Source organism: Eulemur rufifrons, unplaced genomic scaffold, assembly GCF_041146395.1.
Source record: "Eulemur rufifrons isolate Redbay unplaced genomic scaffold, OSU_ERuf_1 scaffold_48, whole genome shotgun sequence".
Taxonomy (NCBI): Eukaryota; Metazoa; Chordata; class Mammalia; order Primates; family Lemuridae; genus Eulemur; species Eulemur rufifrons.
Window position 1 is genome coordinate 725,767 of NW_027182830.1, and position 25,980 is coordinate 751,746.

Below are 25,980 nucleotides of genomic sequence, written 5' to 3' on the forward strand. Positions count from 1 at the left end.
TGTTTCAGAGAATTAAACAGGATCCGCATGGTAATCCCGTTCCTTTAAGAATCCTTTGCTTCATGAGCTGGTAATCCACCATGGTTCTATATACTCCTCTTTGCGTGGGAACAGGTAACTGCCTTGTTCCAAGAAGTATGCCTCAGAGCTTTTCAATTAACCACTACGTTGAAAATTATTTGCAGGTGTTCAGCGTTTCACCATAATTGTGAGAACCTTTGTTTGTGCCTCCTGAAACCCAAGAAGGCTGCGACGGACATAACTATGCTGAGGAGTAGCTGACTTGGTGTTGCCTATTTTTGTTAGTGGAGACTGACAAGAAGCCATTCTTCTAAGTATCATCCCACCACCATATTTCCATTGTTTTAAAATGCAGGGAAATTTTGCAAGTTAGCATTATAATTAGTAGCTGGAGGCTACGGTGTTTTTTTCTTTTTTTTCCTGTGGGGTCGGTGTGGATGTGTTGGTCAGGCCCTCTGTCAGTTCCCCGGTTGGTTTTTATTATCCCCAGAGAGGAGAAGTGGGTATTAGTATGGCAGGTGAAAACTGCGGATCTGTTTCAGAGAATTAAACAGGATCCGCATGGTAATCCCGTTCCTTTAAGAATCCTTTGCTTCATGAGCTGGGAATCCACCATGGTTCTATATACTTGTCTATGCGTGGGCACAGGAAACTGGCTAGTTCCAAGAAGTATGCCTCAGAGCTTTTCAATTAACCAGTATGTTGATAATCCTTTGCAGGTTTTCAGCGTTTCACCATAATTGTGATAACGTGTGTATGTGCCTACTGAAACCAAATATGGCTGCTACGGACATAACTATGCTGAGGCGTAGCTGACTTGGTGTTGCCTATTTTTGTCAGTGGAGACTGACAAGAAGCCATTCTTCTAAGTATCATCCCACCATTATTTTTCCATTGTTTAAAAATACAGGGAAATTTTGCAAATTGGCATTATAATTAGTAGCTGGAGGGTACTTTTTTGTTTTGTGGGGTCGGTCAGGATGGGTGTTCAGGCCCTCTGTCAGATCGCTGGTTTGTTTTTATTATCCCCAGAGAAGAGTAGTGGGCATGTGTTTGGCAGGTGAAAAGTGCGGATTCTGTTTCAGAGAATTAAACAGGATCCGCATGGTCATCTCTTTCCTTTAAGAATCCTTTGCTTCATCAGCTGGGATTCCACCATGTTTCTATATACTCCTCTATGCGTGGGCACAGGTACCTGGCTTGTTCCAAGAAGTATGCTGGAGAGTTTTCAAATTAACCAGTACGTTGAAAATTATTTGCAGGTTTTCAGCGTTTCACCATAATTTTGATAACGTTTGTATGTCCCCCTTGAAACCCAAGAAGGCTGCGACGGACATAACTATGCTGAGGAGTAGCTGACTTGGTGTTGCCTATTTTTGTTAGTGGAGACTGACAAGAAGCCATTCTTCTAAGTATGATCCCACCACCATTTTTCCATTGTTTTAAAATGCAGGGAAATTTTGCAAGTTAGCATTATAATTAGTAGCTGGAGGCTATGGTGTTTTTTTTTTTTTTTTCCTGTTGGGTCGGTGTGGATGTGTTGGTCAGGCCCTCTGTCAGTTCCCCGGTTGGTTTTTATTATCCCCAGAGAGGAGTAGTGGGTATTAGTATGGCAGGTGAAAACTGCGGATCTGTTTCAGAGAATTAAACAGGATCCGCATGGTAATCCCGTTCCTTTAAGAATCCTTTGCTTCATGAGCTGGGAATCCACCATGGTTCTATATACTTGTCTATGCGTGGGCACAGGAAACTGGCTAGTTCCAAGAAGTATGCCTCAGAGCTTTTCAATTAACCAGTATGTTGACAATCCTTTGCAGGTTTTCAGCGTTTCACCATAATTGTGATAACGTGTGTATGTGCCTACTGAAACCAAATATGGCTGCTACGGACATAACTATGCTGAGGCGTAGCTGACTTGGTGTTGCCTATTTTTGTCAGTGGAGACTGACAAGAAGCCATTCTTCTAAGTATCATCCCACCATTATTTTTCCATTGTTTAAAAATACAGGGAAATTGTGCAAATTGGCATTATAATTAGTAGCTGGAGGGTACTTTTTTGTTTTGTGGGGTCGGTCAGGATGGGTGTTCAGGCCCTCTGTCAGATCGCTGGTTTGTTTTTATTATCCCCAGAGAAGAGTAGTGGGCATGTGTTTGGCAGGTGAAAAGTGCAGATTCTGTTTCAGAGAATTAAACAGGATCCGCATGGTCATCTCATTCCTTTAAGAATCCTTTGCTTCATCAGCTGGGATTCCACCATGTTTCTATATACTCCTCTATGCGTGGGCACAGGTACCTGGCTTGTTCCAAGAAGTATGCTGGAGAGTTTTCAAATTAACCAGTACGTTGAAAATTATTTGCAGGTTTTCAGCGTTTCACCATAATTTTGATAACGTTTGTATGTCCCCCTTGAAACCCAAGAAGGCTGCGATGGACATAACTATGCTGAGGAGTAGCTGACTTGGTGTTGCCTATTTTTGTTAGTGGAGACAGACAAGAAGCCATTCTTCTAAGTATGATCCCCCCACCATTTTTCCAGTGTTTTAAAATGCAGGGAAATTTTGCAAGTTAGCATTATATTTAGTAGCTGGAGGGTACGGTTTTTTTGTTTTTTGTGTGTGGTCGATGTGGATGGGGGGGAGTCAGGCCCTCTGTCAGTTCGCTGGTTAGTTTTTATTATCCCCAGAGAGGAGAAGTGGGCATGTGTTTGGCAGGTGAAAAGGGCGGATTCTGTTTCAGAGAATTAACGATGATCCCCATGGTCATCCCGTTCCTTTAATAATCCTTTACTTCATCAGCTGGAAATCCACCATGGTTCTATATACTCCTCTTTGCGTGGGAACAGGTAACTGGCTTGTTCCAAGAAGTATGCCGCAGAGCTTTTCAATTAACCACTACGTTGAAAATTATTTGCAGGTGTTCAGCGTTTCACCTTAATTGTGATAACGTGTGTTTGTGCCTCCTGAAACCCAAGAAGGCTTCGACGGACATAACTATGCTGAGGTGTAGCTGACTTGGTGTTGCCTATTTTTGTTAGTGGAGACAGACAAGAAGCCATTCTTCTAAGTATCATCCCAACACCATTTTTCCATTGCTTTAAAATGCAGGGAAATTTTGGAAGTTAGCATTATAATTAGTAGCTGGAGGGTACGGTTTTTTTTTGTGTGTGTGGTCGATGTGGATGGGGGGGGTCAGGCCCTCTGTCAGTTCGCTGGTTAGTTTTTATTATCCCCAGAGAGGAGAAGTGGGCATGTGTTTGGCAGGTGTAAAGGGCGGATTCTGTTTCAGAGAATTAACGATGATCCCCATGGTCATCCCTTTCCTTTAATAATCCTTTACTTCATCGGCTGGAAATCCACCATGGTTCTCTATACTCCTCTTTGCGTGGGAACAGGTAACTGGCTTGTTCCAAGAAGTATGCTGCAGAGCTTTTCAATTAACCACTACGTTGAAAATTATTTGCAGGTGTTCAGCGTTTCACCATAATTGTGAGAACCTTTGTTTGTGCCTCCTGAAACCGAAGAAGGCTGCGACGGACATAACTATGCTGAGGAGTAGCTGACTTGGTGTTGCCTATTTTTGTTAGTGGAGACTGACAAGAAGCCATTCTTCTAAGTATCATCCCACCACCATTTTTCCATTGTTTTAAAATGCAGGGAAATTTTGCAAGTTAGCATTATAATTAGTAGCTGGAGGGTACGGTTTTTTTTGTGTGTGTGGTCGATGTGGATGGTGGGGGTCAGGACCTCTGTCAGTTCGCTGGTTAGTTTTTATTATCCCCAGAGAGGAGAAGTGGGCATGTGTTTGGCAGGTGAAAAGGGCGGATTCTGTTTCAGAGAATTAACGATGATCACCATGGTCATCCCGTTCCTTTAATAATCCTTTACTTCATCAGCTGGAAATCCACCATGGTTCTATATACTCCTCTTTGCGTGGGACCAGGTAACTGGCTTGTTCCAAGAAGTATGCCGCAGAGCTTTTCAATTAACCACTACGTTGAAAATTATTTGCAGGTGTTCAGCGTTTCACCATAATTGTGAGAACCTTTGTTTGTGCCTCCTGAAACCCAAGAAGGCTGTGACGGACATAACTATGCTGAGGAGTAGCTGACTTGGTGTTGCCTATTTTTGTTAGTGGAGACTGACAAGAAGCCATTCTTCTAAGTATCATCCCACCACCATTTTTCCATTGTTTTAAAATGCAGGGAAATTTTGCAAGTTAGCATTATATTTAGTAGTTGGAGGCTACGGTGTTTTTTTTTTTTTTTTTTTCCTGTGGGGTCGGTGTGGATGTGTTGGTCAGGCCTTCTGTCAGTACCCCGTTTGGTTTTTATTATCCCCAGAGAGGAGTAGTGGGTATTAGTATGGCAGGTGAAAACTGCGGATCTGTTTCAGAGAATTAAACAGTATCCGCATGGTAATCCCGTTCCTTTAAGAATCCTTTGCTTCATGAGCTGGGAATCCACCATGGTTCTATATACTTGTCTATGAGTGGGCACAGGAAACTGGCTAGTTCCAAGAAGTATGCCTCAGAGCTTTTCAATTAACCAGTATGTTGACAATCCTTTGCAGGTTTTCAGCGTTTCACCATAATTGTGATAACGTGTGTATGTGCCTACTGAAACCAAATATGGCTGCTACGGACATAACTATGCTGAGGCGTAGCTGACTTGGTGTTGCCTATTTTTGTCAGTGGAGACTGACAAGAAGCCATTCTTCTAAGTATCATCCCACAATCATTTGTCCATTGTTTAAAAATGCAGGGAAATTTTACAAATTGGCATTATAATTAGTAGCTGGAGGGTACTTTTTTGTTTTGTGGGGTCGGTCAGGATGTGTGTTCAGGCCCTCTGTCAGATCACTGGTTTGTTTTTATTATCCCCAGAGAAGAGTAGTGGGCATGTGTTTGGCAGGTGAAAAGTGCAGATTCTGTTTCAGAGAATTAAAAAGGATCCGCATGGTCATCTCATTCCTTTAAGAATCCTTTGCTTCATCAGCTGGGATTCCACCATGTTTCTATATACTCCTCTATGCGTGGGCACAGGTACCTGGCTTGTTCCAAGAATTATGCTGGAGAGTTTTCAAATTAACCAGTACGTTGAAAATTATTTGCAGGTTTTCAGCGTTTCACCATAATTTTGATAACGTTTGAATGTCCCTCCTGAAACCCAAGAAGGCTGCGACGGACATAACTATGCTGAGGAGTAGCTGACTTGGTGTTGCCTATTTTTGTTAGTGGAGACTGACAAGAAGCCATTCTTCTAAGTATCATCCCACCACCATTTTTCCATTGTTTTAAAATGCAGGGAAATTTTGCAAGTTAGCATTATAATTAGTAGCTGGAGGGTACGGTTTTTTTAGTGTGTGTGGTCGATGTGGATGGTGGGGGTCAGCCCCTCTGTCAGTTCGCTGGTTAGTTTTTATTATCCCCAGAGAGGAGAAGTGGGCATGTGTTTGGCAGGTGAAAAGGGCGGATTCTGTTTCAGAGAATTAACGATGATCCCCATGGTCATCCCGTTCCTTTAATAATCCTTTACTTCATCAGCTGGAAATCCACCATGGTTCTATATACTCCTCTTTGCGTGGGAACAGGTAACTGCCTTGTTCCAAGAAGTATGCCGCAGAGCTTTTCAATTAACCACTACGTTGAAAATTATTTGCAGGTGTTCAGCGTTTCACCATAATGGTGAGAACCTTTGTTTGTGCCTCCTGAAACCCAAGAAGGCTGCGACGGACATAACTATGCTGAGGAGTAGCTGACTTGGTGTTGCCTATTTTTGTTAGTGGAGACAGACAAGAAGCCATTCTTCTAAGTATCATCCCACCACCATTTTTCCATTGTTTTAAAATGCAGGTAAATTTTGCGAGTTAGCATTATAATTAGTAGCTGGAGGGTACGGTTTTTTTTTGTGTGTGGTCGATGTCGATGGGGGGGGTCAGGCCCTCTGTCAGTTCGCTGGTTAGTTTTTATTATCCCCAGAGAGGAGAAGTGGGCATGTGTTTGGCAGGTGAAAAGGGCGGATTCTGTTTCAGAGAATTAACGATGATCCCCATGGTCATCCCGTTCCTTTAATAATCCTTTACTTCATCAGCTGGAAATGCACCATGGTTCTATATACTCCTCTTTGCTTGGGAACAGGTAACTGCCTTGTTCCAAGAAGTATGCCTCAGAGCTTTTCAATTAACCAGTATGTTGACAATCCTTTGCAGGTTTTCAGCGTTTCACCATAATTGTGATAACGTGTGTATGTGCCTACTGAAACCAAATATGGCTGTTACGGCATAACTATGCTGAGGCGTAGCTGACTTGGTTTTGCCTATTTTTGTCAGTGGAGACTGACAAGAAGCCATTCTTCTAAGTATCATCCCACCATCATTTCTCCATTGTTTAAAAATGCAGGGAAATTTTGCAAATTGGCATTATAATTAGTAGCTGGAGGGTACTTTTTTGTTTTGTGGGGTCGGTCAGGATGGGTGTTCAGGCCCTCTGTCAGATCGCTGGTTTGTTTTTATTATCCCCAGAGAAGAGTAGTGGGCATGTGTTTGGCAGGTGAAAAGTGCGGATTCTGTTTCAGAGAATTAAACAGGATCCGTATGGTCATCTCATTCCTTTAAGAATCCTTTGCTTCATCAGCTGGGATTCCACCATGTTTCTATATACTACTCTATGCGTCGGCACAGGTACCTGGCTTGTTCCAAGAATTATGGTGGAGAGTTTTCAAATTAACCAGTACGTTGAAAATTATTTGGAGGTGTTCAGCATTTCACCATAATTTTGATAACGTTTGTATGTCCCTCCTGAAACCCAAGAAGGCTGCGACGGACATAACTATGCTGAGGAGTAGCTGACTTGGTGTTGCCTATTTTTGTTAGTGGAGACAGACAAGAAGCCATTCTTCTAAGTATGATCCCACCACCATTTTTCCATTGTTTTAAAATGCAGGAAAATTTTGCAAGTTAGCATTATAATTAGTAGCTGGAGGGTACGGTTTTTTTTTGTGTGTGTGGTCGATGTGGATGGGGGGGGTCAGGCCCTGTGTCAGTTTGGTGGTTAGTTTTTATTATCCCCAGAGAGGAGAAGTGGGTATGTGTTTGGCAGGTGAAAAGGGCGGATTCTGTTTCAGAGAATTAACGATGATCCCCATGATCATCCCGTTCCTTTAATAATCCTTTACTTCATCAGCTGGAAATCCACCATGGTTCTCTATACTCCTCTTTGCGTGGGAACAGGTAACTGCCTTGTTCCAAGAAGTATGCCGCAGAGTTTTCAATTAACCACTACGTTGAAAATTATTTGCAGGTGTTCAGCGTTTCACCATAATTGTGAGAACCTTTGTTTGTGCCTCCTGAAACCCAGGAAGGCTGCGACGGACATAACTATGCTGAGGAGTAGCTGACTTGGTGTTGCCTATTTTTGTTAGTGGAGACTGACAAGAAGCCATTCTTCTAAGTATCATCCCACCACCATTTTTCCTTTGTTTTAAAATGCAGGGAAATTTTGCAAGTTAGCATTATAATTAGTAGCTGGAGGCTACGGTGTTTTTTTTTTTTTTTTCCTGTGGGGTCGGTGTGGATGTGTTGGTCAGGCCCTCTGTCAGTTCCCCGGTTGGTTTTTATTATCCCCAGAGAGGAGAAGTGGGCATGTGTTTGGCAGGTGAAAAGGGCGGATTCTGTTTCAGAGAATTAACGATGATCCCCATGGTCATCCCGTTCTTTTAATAATCCTTTACTTCATCAGCTGGAAATCCACCATGGTTCTATATACTCCTGTTTGCGTGGGAACAGGTAACTGGCTTGTTCCAAGAAGTATGCGGCAGAGCTTTCCAATTAAGCAGTACGTTGAAAATTATTTGCAGGTGTTCAGCGTTTCACCATAATTGTGAGAACCTTTGTTTGTGCCTCCTGAAACCCAAGAAGGCTGAGACGGACATAACTATGTTGAGAAGTAGCTGACTTGGTGTTGCCTATTTTTGTTAGTGGACACTGACAAGAAGCCATTCTTCTAAGTATCATCCCACCACCATTTTTCCTTTGTTTTAAAATGCAGGGAAATTTTGCAAGTTAGCATTATAATTAGTAGCTGGAGGGTACGGTTTTTTTTTTTGTGTGTGTGGTGGATGTGGATGGGGGGGTCAGGCCCTCTGTCGGTTCGCTGGTTAGTTTTTATTATCCCAAGAGAGGAGAAGTGGGCATGTGTTTGGCAGGTGAAAAGGGCGGATTCTGTTTCAGAGAATTAACGATGATCCCCATGGTCATCCCGTTCCTTTAATAATCCTTTACTTCATCAGCTGGAAATCCACCATGGTTCTCTGTACTCCTCTTTACGTGGGAACAGGTAACTGCCTTGTTCCAAGAAGTATGCCGCAGAGCTTTTCAATTAACCACTACGTTGAAAATTATTTGCAGGTGTTCAGCATTTCACCATAATTGTGATAACGTTTGTTTGTGCCTCCTGAAACCGAAGAAGGCTGCGACGGACATAACTATGCTGAGGAGTAGCTGACTTGGTGTTGCCTATTTTTGTTAGTGGAGACTGACAAGAAGCCATTCTTCTAAGTATCATCCCACCACCATTTTTCCATTGTTTTAAAATGCAGGGAAATTTTGCAAGTTAGCATTATATTTAGTAGTTGGAGGCTACGGTGTTTTTTTTTTTTTTTTTTTCCTGTGGGGTCGGTGTGGATGTGTTGGTCAGGCCTTCTGTCAGTACCCCGTTTGGTTTTTATTATCCCCAGAGAGGAGTAGTGGGTATTAGTATGGCAGGTGAAAACTGCGGATCTGTTTCAGAGAATTAAACAGTATCCGCATGGTAATCCCGTTCCTTTAAGAATCCTTTGCTTCATGAGCTGGGAATCCACCATGGTTCTATATACTTGTCTATGAGTGGGCACAGGAAACTGGCTAGTTCCAAGAAGTATGCCTCAGAGCTTTTCAATTAACCAGTATGTTGACAATCCTTTGCAGGTTTTCAGCGTTTCACCATAATTGTGATAACGTGTGTATGTGCCTACTGAAACCAAATATGGCTGCTACGGACATAACTATGCTGAGGCGTAGCTGACTTGGTGTTGCCTATTTTTGTCAGTGGAGACTGACAAGAAGCCATTCTTCTAAGTATCATCCCACAATCATTTGTCCATTGTTTAAAAATGCAGGGAAATTTTACAAATTGGCATTATAATTAGTAGCTGGAGGGTACTTTTTTGTTTTGTGGGGTCGGTCAGGATGTGTGTTCAGGCCCTCTGTCAGATCACTGGTTTGTTTTTATTATCCCCAGAGAAGAGTAGTGGGCATGTGTTTGGCAGGTGAAAAGTGCAGATTCTGTTTCAGAGAATTAAAAAGGATCCGCATGGTCATCTCATTCCTTTAAGAATCCTTTGCTTCATCAGCTGGGATTCCACCATGTTTCTATATACTCCTCTATGCGTGGGCACAGGTACCTGGCTTGTTCCAAGAATTATGCTGGAGAGTTTTCAAATTAACCAGTACGTTGAAAATTATTTGCAGGTTTTCAGCGTTTCACCATAATTTTGATAACGTTTGAATGTCCCTCCTGAAACCCAAGAAGGCTGCGACGGACATAACTATGCTGAGGAGTAGCTGACTTGGTGTTGCCTATTTTTGTTAGTGGAGACTGACAAGAAGCCATTCTTCTAAGTATCATCCCACCACCATTTTTCCATTGTTTTAAAATGCAGGGAAATTTTGCAAGTTAGCATTATAATTAGTAGCTGGAGGGTACGGTTTTTTTAGTGTGTGTGGTCGATGTGGATGGTGGGGGTCAGCCCCTCTGTCAGTTCGCTGGTTAGTTTTTATTATCCCCAGAGAGGAGAAGTGGGCATGTGTTTGGCAGGTGAAAAGGGCGGATTCTGTTTCAGAGAATTAACGATGATCCCCATGGTCATCCCGTTCCTTTAATAATCCTTTACTTCATCAGCTGGAAATCCACCATGGTTCTATATACTCCTCTTTGCGTGGGAACAGGTAACTGCCTTGTTCCAAGAAGTATGCCGCAGAGCTTTTCAATTAACCACTACGTTGAAAATTATTTGCAGGTGTTCAGCGTTTCACCATAATGGTGAGAACCTTTGTTTGTGCCTCCTGAAACCCAAGAAGGCTGCGACGGACATAACTATGCTGAGGAGTAGCTGACTTGGTGTTGCCTATTTTTGTTAGTGGAGACAGACAAGAAGCCATTCTTCTAAGTATCATCCCACCACCATTTTTCCATTGTTTTAAAATGCAGGTAAATTTTGCGAGTTAGCATTATAATTAGTAGCTGGAGGGTACGGTTTTTTTTTGTGTGTGGTCGATGTCGATGGGGGGGGTCAGGCCCTCTGTCAGTTCGCTGGTTAGTTTTTATTATCCCCAGAGAGGAGAAGTGGGCATGTGTTTGGCAGGTGAAAAGGGCGGATTCTGTTTCAGAGAATTAACGATGATCCCCATGGTCATCCCGTTCCTTTAATAATCCTTTACTTCATCAGCTGGAAATGCACCATGGTTCTATATACTCCTCTTTGCTTGGGAACAGGTAACTGCCTTGTTCCAAGAAGTATGCCTCAGAGCTTTTCAATTAACCAGTATGTTGACAATCCTTTGCAGGTTTTCAGCGTTTCACCATAATTGTGATAACGTGTGTATGTGCCTACTGAAACCAAATATGGCTGTTACGGCATAACTATGCTGAGGCGTAGCTGACTTGGTTTTGCCTATTTTTGTCAGTGGAGACTGACAAGAAGCCATTCTTCTAAGTATCATCCCACCATCATTTCTCCATTGTTTAAAAATGCAGGGAAATTTTGCAAATTGGCATTATAATTAGTAGCTGGAGGGTACTTTTTTGTTTTGTGGGGTCGGTCAGGATGGGTGTTCAGGCCCTCTGTCAGATCGCTGGTTTGTTTTTATTATCCCCAGAGAAGAGTAGTGGGCATGTGTTTGGCAGGTGAAAAGTGCGGATTCTGTTTCAGAGAATTAAACAGGATCCGTATGGTCATCTCATTCCTTTAAGAATCCTTTGCTTCATCAGCTGGGATTCCACCATGTTTCTATATACTACTCTATGCGTCGGCACAGGTACCTGGCTTGTTCCAAGAATTATGGTGGAGAGTTTTCAAATTAACCAGTACGTTGAAAATTATTTGGAGGTGTTCAGCATTTCACCATAATTTTGATAACGTTTGTATGTCCCTCCTGAAACCCAAGAAGGCTGCGACGGACATAACTATGCTGAGGAGTAGCTGACTTGGTGTTGCCTATTTTTGTTAGTGGAGACAGACAAGAAGCCATTCTTCTAAGTATGATCCCACCACCATTTTTCCATTGTTTTAAAATGCAGGAAAATTTTGCAAGTTAGCATTATAATTAGTAGCTGGAGGGTACGGTTTTTTTTTGTGTGTGTGGTCGATGTGGATGGGGGGGGTCAGGCCCTGTGTCAGTTTGGTGGTTAGTTTTTATTATCCCCAGAGAGGAGAAGTGGGTATGTGTTTGGCAGGTGAAAAGGGCGGATTCTGTTTCAGAGAATTAACGATGATCCCCATGATCATCCCGTTCCTTTAATAATCCTTTACTTCATCAGCTGGAAATCCACCATGGTTCTCTATACTCCTCTTTGCGTGGGAACAGGTAACTGCCTTGTTCCAAGAAGTATGCCGCAGAGTTTTCAATTAACCACTACGTTGAAAATTATTTGCAGGTGTTCAGCGTTTCACCATAATTGTGAGAACCTTTGTTTGTGCCTCCTGAAACCCAGGAAGGCTGCGACGGACATAACTATGCTGAGGAGTAGCTGACTTGGTGTTGCCTATTTTTGTTAGTGGAGACTGACAAGAAGCCATTCTTCTAAGTATCATCCCACCACCATTTTTCCTTTGTTTTAAAATGCAGGGAAATTTTGCAAGTTAGCATTATAATTAGTAGCTGGAGGCTACGGTGTTTTTTTTTTTTTTTTCCTGTGGGGTCGGTGTGGATGTGTTGGTCAGGCCCTCTGTCAGTTCCCCGGTTGGTTTTTATTATCCCCAGAGAGGAGAAGTGGGCATGTGTTTGGCAGGTGAAAAGGGCGGATTCTGTTTCAGAGAATTAACGATGATCCCCATGGTCATCCCGTTCTTTTAATAATCCTTTACTTCATCAGCTGGAAATCCACCATGGTTCTATATACTCCTGTTTGCGTGGGAACAGGTAACTGGCTTGTTCCAAGAAGTATGCGGCAGAGCTTTCCAATTAAGCAGTACGTTGAAAATTATTTGCAGGTGTTCAGCGTTTCACCATAATTGTGAGAACCTTTGTTTGTGCCTCCTGAAACCCAAGAAGGCTGAGACGGACATAACTATGTTGAGAAGTAGCTGACTTGGTGTTGCCTATTTTTGTTAGTGGACACTGACAAGAAGCCATTCTTCTAAGTATCATCCCACCACCATTTTTCCTTTGTTTTAAAATGCAGGGAAATTTTGCAAGTTAGCATTATAATTAGTAGCTGGAGGGTACGGTTTTTTTTTTTGTGTGTGTGGTGGATGTGGATGGGGGGGTCAGGCCCTCTGTCGGTTCGCTGGTTAGTTTTTATTATCCCAAGAGAGGAGAAGTGGGCATGTGTTTGGCAGGTGAAAAGGGCGGATTCTGTTTCAGAGAATTAACGATGATCCCCATGGTCATCCCGTTCCTTTAATAATCCTTTACTTCATCAGCTGGAAATCCACCATGGTTCTCTGTACTCCTCTTTACGTGGGAACAGGTAACTGCCTTGTTCCAAGAAGTATGCCGCAGAGCTTTTCAATTAACCACTACGTTGAAAATTATTTGCAGGTGTTCAGCATTTCACCATAATTGTGATAACGTTTGTTTGTGCCTCCTGAAACCGAAGAAGGCTGCGACGGACATAACTATGCTGAGGCGTAGCTGATTTGGTGTTGCCTATTTTTGTTAGTGGAGACTGACAAGAATCCATTCTTCTAAGTATCATCTCACCATCATTTTTCCATTGTTTAAAAATGCAGGAAAGTTTTGCAAGGTAGCATTATAATTAGTAGCTGGAGGCTACGGTGTTTTTTTTTTTTTTTTTTCCTGTGGGGTCGGAGTGGATTTGTTGGTCAGGCCCTCTGTCAGTTCCCCGGTTGGGTTTTATTATCCCCAGAGAGGAGAAGTGGGTATTAGTATGGCAGGTGAAAACTGCGGATCTGTTTCAGAGAATTAAACAGGATCCTCATGGTAATCCCGTTCCTTTAAGAATCCTTTGCTTCATGAGCTGGGAATCCACCATGGTTCTACATACTTGTCTATACGTGGGCACAGGAAACTGGCTAGTTCCAAGAAGTATGACTCAGAGCTTTTCAATTAACCAGTATGTTGACAATCCTTTGCAGGTTTTCAGCGTTTCACCATAATTGCGATAACGTGTGTATGTGCCTACTGAAACCAAATATGGCTGCTACGGACATAACTATGCTGAGGCGTAGCCGACTTGGTGTTGCCTATTTTTGTCAGTGGAGACTGACAAGAAGCCATTTTCTAAGTATCATCCCACCATCATTTTTCCATTGTTTAAAAATGCAGGGAAATTTTGCAAATTGGCATTATAATTAGTAGCTGGAGGGTACTTTTTTGTTTTGTGGGGTCGGTCAGGATGGGTGTTCAGGCCCTCTGTCAGATCCCTGGTTTGTTTTTATTATCCCCAGAGAAGAGTAGTGGGCATGTGTTTGGCAGGTGAAAAGTGCGGATTCTGTTTCAGAGAATTAAACAGGATCCGCATGGTCATCTCATTCCTTTAAGAATCCTTTCCTTCATCAGCTGGGATTCCACCATGTTTCTATATACTCCTCTATGCGTGGGCACAGGTACCTGACTTGTTCCAAGAATTATGCTGGAGAGTTTTCAAATTAACCAGTACGTTGAAAATTATTTGCAGGTTTTCAGCGTTTCACCATAATTTTGATAACGTTTGTATGTCCCTCTGGAAACCCAAGAAGGCTGCGACGGACATAACTATGCTGAGGAGTAGCTGACTTGGTGTTGCCTATTTTTGTTAGTGGAGACAGACAAGAAGCCATTCTTCTAAGTATGATCCCCCCACCATTTTTCCATTGTTTTAAAATGCACGGAAATTTTGCAAGTTAGCATTATAATTAGTAGCTGGAGGGTACGGTTTTTTTTTTTGTGTGTGTGGTCGATGTGGATGGGGGGGGTCAGGCCCTCTGTCAGTTCGCTGGTTAGTTTTTATTATCCCCAGAGAGGAGAAGTGGGCATGTGTTTGGCAGGTGAAAAGGGCGGATTCTGTTTCAGAGAATTAACGATGATCCCCATGGTCATCCCGTTCCTTTAAGAGTCCTTTACTTCATCAGCTGCAAATCCACCATGGTTCTATATACTCCTCTTTCCGTGGGAACAGGTAACTGGCTTGTTCCAAGAAGTATGCCTCAGAGCTTTTCAATTAACCACTACGTTGAAAATTATTTGCAGGTGTTCAGCTTTTCACCATAATTGTGATAACGTGTGTTTGTGCCTCCTGAAACCCAAGAAGGCTGCGACGGACATAACTATGGTGAGGAGTAGCTGACTTGGTGTTGCCTATTTTTGTTAGTGGAGACTGACAAGAAGCCATTCTTCTAAGTATCATCCCACCACCATTTTTCCATTGTTTTAAAATGCAGGGAAATTTTGCAAGTTAGCATTATAATTAGTAGCTGGTGGGTACGGTTTTTTTTTTTTGTGTGGTCGATGTGGTTGGGGCGGGGTCAGGCCCTCTGTCAGTTCGCTGGTTAGTTTTTATTATCCCCAGAGAGGAGAAGTGGGCATGTGTTTGGCAGGTGAAAAGGGCGGATTCTGTTTCAGAGAATTAACGATGATCCCCATGGTCATCCCGTTCCTTTAATAATCCTTTACTTCATCAGCTGGAAATCCACCACGGTTCTCTATACTCCTCTTTGCGTGGGAACAGGTAACTGGCTTGTTCCAAGAAGTATGCCGCAGAGCTTTTCAATTAACCACTACGTTGAAAATTATTTGCAGGTGTTCAGCGTTTCACCATAATTGTGATAACGTGTGTTTGTGCCTCCTGAAACCCAAGAAGGCTGCGACGGACATAACTATGCTGAGGCGTAGCTGACTTGGTTTTCCCTATTTTTGTTAGTGGAGACTGACAAGAATCCATTCTTCTAAGTATCATCTCACCATCATTTTTCCATTGTTTAAAAATGCAGGAAAGTTTTGCAAGTTAGCATTATAATTAGAAGCTGGAGGCTATGGTGGTTTTTTTTTTTTTTTTCCTGTGGGGTCGGTGTGGATGTGTTGGTCAGTCCCTCTGTCAGTTCGCTGGTTTGTTTTTATTATCCCCAGAGAGGAGAAGTGGGTATTAGTATGGCAGGTGAAAACTGCGGATCTGTTTCAGAGAATTAAACAGGATCCGCATGGTAATCCCGTTCCTTTAAGAATCCTTTGCTTCATGAGCTGGGAATCCACCATGGTTCTATATACTTCTCTATGCGTGGGCACAGGAAACTGGCTAGTTCCAAGAAGTATGCTTCAGAGCTTTTCAATTAACCAGTATGTTGAAAATCCTTTGCAAGTTTTCAGCGTTTCACCATAATTGTGATAACGTGTGTATGTGCCTACTCAAACCAAATATGGCTGCTACGGGCATAACTATGCTGAGGCGTAGCTGACTTGGTGTTGCCTATTTTTGTCAGTGGAGACTGACAAGAAGCCATTCTTCTAAGTATCATCCCACCATCATTTCTCCATTGTTTAAAAATGCAGGGAAATTTTGCAAATTGGCATTATAATTAGTAGCTGGAGGGTACTTTTTTGTTTTGTGGGGTCGGGCAGGATGGGTGTTCAGGCCCTCTGTCAGATCGCTGGTTTGTTTTTATTATCCCCAGAGAAGAGTAGTGGGCATGTGTTTGGCAGGTGAAAAGTGCGTATTCTGTTTCAGAGAATTAAACAGGATCCGCATGGTCATCTCATTCCTTTAAGAATCCTTTGCTTCATCAGCTGGAAATCCACCATGGTTCTATATACTCCTCTATGCGTGGGCACAGGTACCTGGCTTGTTCCAAGAAGTATGCTGGAGAGTTTTCAAATTAACCAGGACGTTGAAAATTATTTGGAGGTGTTCAGCATTTCACCATAATTTTGATAACGTTTGTATGTCCCTCCTGAAACCCAAGAAGGCTGCGACGGACATAACTATGCTTAGGAGTAGCTGACTTGGTGTTGCCTATTTTTGTTAGTGGAGACAGACAAGAAGCCATTCTTCTAAGTATGATCCCACCACCATTTTTCCATTGTTTTAAAATGCAGGGAAATTTTGCAAGTTAGCATTATAATTAGTAGCTGGAGGGTACGGTTTTTTTTTTTTTGTGTGGTCGATGTGGATGGGGGGGGTCAGGCCCTCTGTCAGTTCGCTGGTTAGTTTTTATTGTCCCCAGAGAGGAGAAGTGGGCATGTGTTTGGCAGGTGAAAAGGGCGGATTCTGTTTCAGAGAATTAACGATGATCCCCATGGTCATCCCGTTCCTTTAAGAATCCTTTACTTCATCACCTGGAAATCCACCATGGTTCTATATACTCCTGTTTGCGTGGGAACAGGTAACTGGCTTGTTCCAAGAAGTATGCCGCAGAGCTTTTCAATTAACCACTACGTTGAAAATTATTTGCAGGTGTTCATCGTTTCACCATAATTGTGATAACGTGTGTTTGTGCCTCCTGAAACCCAAGAAGGCTGCGACGGACATAACTATGGTGAGGAGTAGCTGACTTGGTGTTGCCTATTTTTGTTAGTGGAGACTGACAAGAAGCCATTCTTCTAAGTATCATCCCACCACCATTTTTCCATTGTTTTAAAATGCAGGGAAATTTTGCAAGTTAGCATTATAATTAGTAGCTGGAGGCTACGGTGTTTTTTTTTTGTGTGTGGTCGATGTGGATGGGGGCGTCAGGTCCTCTGTCAGTTCGCTGGTTAGTTTTTATTATCCCCAGAGAGGAGAAGTGGGCATGTGTTTGGCAGGTGAAAAGGGTGGATTCTGTTTCAGAGAATTAACCATGGTCATCCCGTTCCTTTAATAATCCTTTACTTCATCAGCTGAAAATCCACCATGGTTCTCTATACTCCTCTTTGCGTGGGAACAGGTAACTGCCTTGTTCCAAGAAGTATGCCGCAGAGCTTTTCAATTAACCACTATGTTGAAAATTATTTCCAGGTGTTCAGCGTTTCACCGTAATTGTGATAACCTCTGTTTGTGCCTCCTGAAACCCAAGAAGGCTGCGACGGACATAACTCTCCTGAGGAGTAGCTGACTTGGTGTTGCCTATTTTTGTTAGTGGAGACTGACAAGAAGCCATTCTTCTAAGTATCATCCCACCATCATTTCTCCATTGTTTAAAAATGCAGGGAAATTTTGCAAATTGGCATTATAATTAGTAGCTGGAGGGTACTTTTTTTTTTTGTGGGTTCGGTCAAAATGGGTGTTCAGGCCCTCTGTCAGATCGCTGGTTTGTTTTTATTATCCCCAGAGAAGAGTAGTGGGCATGTCTTTGGCAGGTCAAAAGTGCGGATTCTGTTTCAGAGAATTAAACAGGATCCGCATGGTCATCTCATTCCTTTAAGAATCCTTTGCTTCATCAGCTGGGATTCCACCATGTTTCTATATACTCCTCTATGCGTGGGCACAGGTAACTGGCTTGTTCTAAGAAGTATGCCGCAGAACTTTTCAATTAACCAGTACGTTGAAAATTATTTGCAGGTTTTCAGGATTTCACGATAATTGTGATAACGTTTGTATGTCCCTCCTGAAACCCAAGAAGGCTGCGACGGACATAACTATGCTGAGGAGTAGCTGACTTGGTGTTGCCTATTTTTGTTAGTGGAGACTGACAAGAAGCCATTCTTCTAAGTATCATCCCACCAACATTTTTCCGTTGTTTAAAAATGCAGGGAAATTTTGCAAGTTAGCATTATAATTAGCAGGTGGGGGGTCCTTTTTTTTTTGGCGGTGTGGGTCTGTGTGGACTAGGGTGTCAGGCCCTCTGTCAGTTCGCTGGTTTGTTTTTATTATCCCCAGAGAGGAGAACTGGGCATCTGTTTGGCAGGTGGAAAGTGCGGATTCTGTTTCAGAGAATTAAACAGGATCCGCATAGTGATCCAGTTCCTTTAAGAATCCTATGCTTCATCAGCTCCAATCCACCATGGTTCTATATACTCCTCTATGCGTGGGCACAGGTAACTGGCTTGTTCCAAGAAGTACGCCACAGAGCTTTTCAAATAACCAGTACATTGAAAATTATTTGCAGGTTTCAGCGTTTCACCATAATTGCCATAACGTTTCTATGTGCCTTGAACTCCAAGATGGCTGCCACGGACATAACTATTCTGAGGCGTAGCTGACTTGGTGTTGCCTATTTTTGTTAGTGGAGACTGACAAGAAGCCATTGTTCTAAGTATCATCCCACTATCATTTTTCCGGTGTTTAAAAATGCAGGGAAATTTTGCAAGTTAGCATTATAATTAGTAGCTGGAGGGTACGTTTTTATTTTTTGGGGGGGTTTGGTGTCAATGGGGGGGACAGGCCCTCTGTCAGTTCCCTGGTTTGTTTTTATTATCCCCAGAGAAGAGAAGTGGGCATGTTGCTGGCATGTCAATAGTGCGGATTCTCTTTCAGAGAATTAAACAGGATCCGCATGGTCATCCCGTTCCTTTAAGAATCCTTTGCTTCATCAGCTGGGAATCCACCATGGTTCTATATAGTCCTCTATGCGTGGGCACAGGTAACTGGCTTGTTCCAAGAAGTATGCCGCAGAGCTTTTCAATTAACCAGTACGTTGAAAATTACCTGGAGGTTTTCAGCATTTCACCATAATTGTGATAACGTTGTATGTGCCTCCTGAAACCCAAGATGGCTGCCACGGACATAACTATGCTGAGGCGTAGCTGACTTGGTGTTGCCTATTTTTGTTAGTGGAGACTGACAAGAAGCCATTCTTCTAAGTATCATCCCACCATCATTTTTCCGGTGTTTAAAAATGCAGGGAAATTTTGCAAGTTAGCATTATAATTAGTAGCTGGAGGGTACGTTTTTATTTTTTGGGGGGGTTTGGTGTCAATGGGGGGGACAGGCCCTCTGTCAGTTCCCTGGTTTGTTTTTATTATCCCCAGAGAGGAGAAGTGGGCATGTTGTTGGCATGTCAATAGTGCGGATTCTCTTTCAGAGAATTAAACAGGATCCGCATGGTCATCCCGTTCCTTTAAGAATCCTTTGCTTCATCAGCTGGGAATCCACCATGGTTCTATATAGTCCTCTATGCGTGGGCACAGGTAACTGGCTTGTTCCAAGAAGTATGCCGCAGAGCTTTTCAATTAACCAGTACGTTGAAAATTACCTGGAGGTTTTCAGCGTTTCACCATAATTGTGATAACGTTGTATGTGCCTCCTGAAACCCAAGATGGCTGCCACGGACATAACTATGCTGAGGCGTAGCTCACTTGGTGTTCCCTATTTTTCTTAGTGGAGACTGACAAGACGCCATTCTTCTAAGTATCATCCCAACTCATTTTTCCATTGTTTAAAAATGCAGGGAAATTTTGCAATTTAACATTATAATTAGTAGCTGGAGGGTACATATTTTTTTTTTTTGTCGGGTCGATGTGGAAGAGGGGGTCAGGCCCTCTGTCAGTTCGCTGGTTTGTTTTTATTATCCCCAGAGAGGAGATGTGGGCATGTGTGTGGCAGGTGAAAAGTGCAGATCCTGTTTCCTTGACTGAAACAGGATACTGTTTGAGAGACTGAAACAGGATCCGCACTTTTCATCCTGTTCCTTTAAGAATCCTTCTCTTCATCAGCTCGGAATCGACCATGGTTCTCTACACACCACTAAGAGTGGGTACAGTTAACTGGCTAGTTCAAAGAAGTATGCTGAAGAGCGTTTGAAGTAAACACTACCATGGAAATTATTTGCCAGCCTTTCCAGCACTTTTACCATAATTTTGATAAGGTTCACCTGTGCTTCCCTAAACCCTAGATGGCTGCCACGGACAAACCTATGCTGAGGCCTAGGTCACTTGCTGTTTCCAATACTTGGTAAAGGAATCTTGCAATAAGTCAGTCTTTTAGGTATAATTCCACCATCCTATCTCCATTATTTTAAATGGCAGAGGACTTTCGCCAGATAGCATAAGTATGAGTTTCTGGAGTGGACGTTTTTGTGTGGGGTGTTGTGTTACAGGGGCAGGCCATCTATCAATCTGATGGGTTGTATTTGTTATCCCTAGAGAGGAGGAGTGGGCATGTGTGTTGCAGGCAAAAAGTGGGGATCCTGTTTCAGTCTTAGACTGAAACAGGATCCTCATTTTCAGCCTGTTCCTTTAAGAATCCTTTGATTCATCACCTGAGAATCCACCATGGTTCTCTAGACCCCTCTATGGGTGGGCACAGGTAACTGGCTTGTTCCAAGAAGTATGCCGCAGAGCTTTTGAATTAACCAGTACTTTGAGAGTTCTTTGTCAATTTTTCAGCACGTTTCACCATAATTGTGATAACGTTTGTATGTGCCTCCTTAAACCCAAGATGACTGCCACCGACATAACTATGTTCAGGCATAGCTGACTTGGTGTTGCCTATTTTTGTTAGTGGACACTGACAAGAAGCCATTCTTCTAAGTATAATTCCACCATCCTTTCTCCATTGTTTAAAAATGTACGCAAATTTTGCAAGTGAGCATTATAATCAGTAGCTGGAGGGGACTTTTTTTTTTGTGCGGTAAGTATGTGACGGAGGGTAGGCCCTCTGTCAGTTCGCTGGTTTGTTTTTATTATCCCCGGAAAGGAGAAGTGGGCATGTGTGTGGCAAGTCAAAAGTGCGGATCCTGTTTCAGTCTTAGACAGAAAGAGGATCGGCACTTTTCACCCCGTTCCATTAAGAATCCTTTGCTTCATCACCTAGGAATCCACCATGGGTCTCTAGACCGCTCTATGCGAGGGCCCAATTAACTGGCTAGTTAAAAGAATTATGCCGCAGAGCTTTTGAAATAACCACTACCATGAGAATTATTTGACAGCTTTTGCAGCACCTTTCATCATAAGTGATAAGGTTCATCTGTGCCTCCTTAAACCCAAGATGGCTTCCAGGGACAAACGTGTGCTGAGGCCTAGGTCACTTGCTGTTGCCAATACTTGGTATTGGAGGCTGACAATAAGCCAGGATTTTAGGTATAATTCGAGGATCCTATCTCCATTATTTTAAAAGGCAGAGGACATTTCGCCAGATGGCATAAGGATGAGTCGTTGGAGGGGACGTTTTTGTGTGGGGTGGTTCGGGGTGGGGACAGGCCATGTGTCAATCCAATGGGTTGTTTTTGTTATCCCTAGAGAGGAGAAGTGGGCATGTGTGTTGCAGGCAAAAAGTGCACTCTAAGACAACACACATGCACTCTAAGAGTGAAACAGGATCCGCCTTTTTCAGCCTGGTCCTTTAAGAATCCTTTGATTCATCACCTGGGAATCCACCATGGTTCTCTATACCCCTTTATGCGTGGGCCCAGAAAACTGCCTGGTTCCAAGAAGTATTCCACAGAGCTTTTGAAATAACCACTACGTTGAGAATTGTTTTCCAGTTTTTGCAGGACCTTTCACCATAATTGTCATAAGGTTCATCTCTTCCTCCCTAATCTCGAGAAGGCGGCCATGGACAAAACTATGTTGGGGCCTAGCTCACTTGGTGTGTCCGATACTTGGTACTGGAAACTGGCAAGAATACATTCTTTTAAGTATCATTCCACCGTCCTTTCTACACTATGTTAAAAGCCAGAGCACCTTTCGGCAGTTACAATAACAAGGTCTCTCTTGAGGGGAAGTTTTTATGTGGGTTCTGGGGGGCTGGTGGGACAAGCCCTCTGTCAGTTCTGTGGTTAGTTTTTATTATCCCCAGAGAGGAGAATTGGGCATGTGTTTGGCAGGTGAAAAGTGCGGATCCTGTTTCAGAGAATGAAACCTGATCCGCATGTTCATCCCGTTCCTTTAAGAATCCTTTGCTTCATCAGCTTTGAATCCACCATGATTCTCTACACCCCACTATGCATGGGCCCAGTTAACTGGCTATTTCAAAGAAGTATGCCGCAGAACTTTTGAAATAACCACTACCATGGAAATTATTTGCCATCTTTTCCAGCACTTTTACCATTATTTTGATAAGGTTGATCTGTGCTTCCTTAAACCCTAGATGGCTGCGATGGACAAACCTATACTGAAGGCTATCTGTCTTCGTGTTGAAAATACTTGGTACGGGAGTCTTAGAAGAATCCAGTCTTTTAATTATAATTGCACCATCCTGGCCGGGCGCGGTGGCTCACGCCTGTAATCCTAGCACTCTGGGAGGCCGAGGCGGGTGGATCGCTCAAGGTCAGGAGTTCGAGACCAGCCTGAGTGAGACCCCGTCTCTACTAAAAATAGAAAGACATTATATGGACAACTAAAAATCTATATAGAAAAAATTAGCCGGGCATAGTGGCGCATGCCTGTAGTCCCAGCTACTCGGGAGGCTGAGGCAGTAGGATCGCTTAAGCCGAGGAGTCTGAGGTTGCTGTGAGCTAAGCTGATGCCACGGCACTCACTCTAGCCTGGGCAACAAAGTGAGACTCTGTCTCAACAAAAAAAAAAAAAAAAAAAAAAAAATTGCACCATCCTTTCTCCCTTATATTAAAAGGCAGAGCAACTTTTGGCAGTTAGCATAAGGATGAGTCACTGGAGCGGACGTTTTTGTGTGAGGTCGGGGTAGGTTTGTGGACAAGCCCTCTGTCAGTCCGGCGGTTTGTATTTATTATGCCCAGACAGGGGAAGTGGATATGTGTGTGGCAGGTGAAAAGTGCAGATCCTGTCTCAATCTTAGACTGAAAAAGGATCCGCACTTTTCATCCTGTTCCTTTAAAAATCCTTTGATTCATTAGCTGGGAATCCACCATGGTTCCCTAGACCCCTCTATGCATGGGCCCAGGTAACTGGCCAGTACCAAGATGTATGCCGCAGAGCTTTCGAAATTAACACTACGTGTAGAATTATTGGCCAGTTTTTGCAGCACTTATCACCATAATTGTGATAAGTTTCGTCTGTGCCTCCTTAAACACAAGATGGCTGCCACGGAGAAAACTATGCTGAGGCCTAGCTCCCTTGGATTTCATGACACTTATCACTGGAGTTTGGAAGGAGGCCATTCTTTTAAGTGTCATTCCACCATCATTTCTCCATTATTTTGAAATGCAGGGAACCTTTTGCAAGTTAGCATAATAATTAGTATCTGGAGGGGATTTTTTTTGTGGGGTCGGTGAGGGTGGGGTCGCAGGCCCTCTGTCAGTTCACTTGTTTGTTTTTAGGTTCCCCAGAGAGGAGAAGTGGGCATGTGTGTGGTAGGGGTAAAGTGTGGATCCCGTTCTTGTCTTAGACTGAAACAGGACCAGCACTTTTCACCCCGTTCCTTTAAGAATCCTTTGCTTCATCAGCTGGGAATCCACCATGGGTCTCTAGACCGCTCTATGCGTGGGCCAAGCTAACTGGCTAGTTCAAAGAATTATGCCCCAGACCTTTTGAAATATCCACTACTATGAGAATTATTTCACAACTTTTGCAGCACCTTTCACCATAATTGTGATAAGGTTCATATGTTCGTCCTCAAACCCAAGATGGCTGCCAGGGACAAACGTGTGCTGAGGCCAAGTAACTTGCTGTTGCCAATACTTGGTAAGGGAGTCTGGCAATAAGCCAGTCTTTTAGGTATAAATTCACCATCCTATCGCCATTATTTTAAAAGGCAGAGGACCTTTCGCCAGATACCATAAGGATGAGTCATTGGAGGGAACGTTTTCGTGTGGGGTGGAGGGGGGGGAAAGGCCATCTGTCAATCTGATGGGTTATTATTATCCCCAGAGAGGAGAAGTGGGCATGTGAGTAGCATGTGAAAGGTGTGGATCCTGTTTTAGAGACTGAAACATCATTCGCACTTTTAATCCCTTTCCTTTAAGAATGCTTCATAAGCTGAGAATCCACCATGGTTCTCTGCACCCCACTATGCGTGGGCCCAGTTAACTTGCTAGTTCAAAGAAGTATGCCGCAGAGCATTTGAAATAACCACTACCATGGAAATTATTTGCCACCTTTTGCAGCACATTTACCATAATTTTGATATCGTTCATCTGTGCTTCCTTAAACCCTAGATGGGAGCGACGGACAAAACTATACTGAGGGCTATCTGGCTTGGTGTTGCCAATATTTGGTACGGGTGTATGACAAGAATCCAGTCTTTTAATTATTATTGCACCATACTTTCTCCCTTATATTAAAAGGCAGAGCATCTTTCAGCAGTTAATCTTAGGATGAGTCACTGGAGGGGAGGTTTTTGTGTGGGGTCGGAGTGGGTTGGGGGACAGGCCCTCTGTCAGTCCAGCAGTTTGTATTTATTATGCCCAGAATGGGTAAGTGGATATGTGTGTGGCAGGTGAAAAGTGCAGATCCTGTTTCAGTCTTAGACACCAAGTCTAAGGGACATCAGGCCCTCTGTCAGTTCCCAGGTTTGTTTTTATTATCCCCAGAAAGGAGAAGTAGGCATGTGTGTGGCAGGGGAAAAGCGCAGATCCTGTTTCAGAGACTGAAACAGGATCCGCACTTTTCATCCGGTTCCTTTAAGAAAACTTCGCTTCATCAGCTGGGAATCCACCTTGGTTCTCTACAGCCCACTATGTGTGGGCCGAGTTAACTGGCTAGTTCAAAGAAGTATGCCGCAGAGCTTTTGAAATAACCAATACTATGGAAATTATTTGACAGCTTTTCCAGCACTTTTACCATAATTTTGATAAGGTTCATCTGTGCTTCCTTAAACCCTAGATGGCTGCCAGGGACAAACCTATGCTGCGGCCTAAGTCACTTCCTGTTGCCAATAACTCATATGGGATTCTGGCAATAAGCCAGTCTTTTCGGTATAATTCCACCATCCTATCTCCATTATTTTAAAAGGCAGAGGAACTTTCGCCAGATAGCATAAGGATGAGTCGCTGGAGGGGACGTTTTCGTGTGGGGTGGTGGGGGGCGGGGGCAGGCCATCTGTCAATCCGATGGGTTGTTTTTACTATCCCTAGAGAGGAGAAGTGGGCATGTGTGTTGCAGGCAAAAAGTGCATATACTCTTTCAGTCTTTGACTGAAACATGATCCGCAATTTTCAGCCTGTTCCTTTAAGAAACCTTTGAATAATCACCTGGGAATCCACCATGGTTCTCTAGACCCCTCTATGCGTGGGCCCAGAAAACTGCCTGGTTCCAAGAAGTATTCCACAGAGCTTGGAAATAACCACTACGTTGAGAATTATTTGCCAGTTTTTGGAGCACCTTTCACCATAATTGTCATAAGGTTCGCCTCTTCCTCTTTAATCTCGAGATGGCTGCCATGGACAAAACTATGCTGAGGCCGAGCTCACTTGGTGTGGCCGATACTTGGTACTGGAGACTGGCAAGAATGCATTTTTTTAATTATCATTCCACCATCCTTTCTCCATTATTTAAAAGCCAGAGCACCTTTCGGCAGTTAGAATATGGAGTGGCTGGAGGCGAAGTTTTTATGTGGAGTCTAGGGGCTGGTGGGCAAAGCCCTCTGTCAGTTCTGTGGTTTGTTTTTATTATCCCCAGAGAGGAGAAGTGGACATGTGTGTGGCAGGCGAAAAGTGCGGATCCTGTTTCAGTCTTAGACAGAAACAGGATCCGCACATTTCACCCCATTCCATTAAGAATCCTTTACTTCATCATCTGGGAATCCCCCGTGGTTCACTAGGCCCCTCTTTTTGTGGTCCCAGAAAACTGCCTGGTTCCAAGAATTATTCCACAGAGCTTTTGAAATAACCACTACGTTGAGAATTATTTGCCAGGTTTGCAGCACCTATCACCAAAATTGTCATAAGGTTCGTCTCTTCCTCCTTAATCTCGAGATGGCTGCCATGGACAAAACTATGCT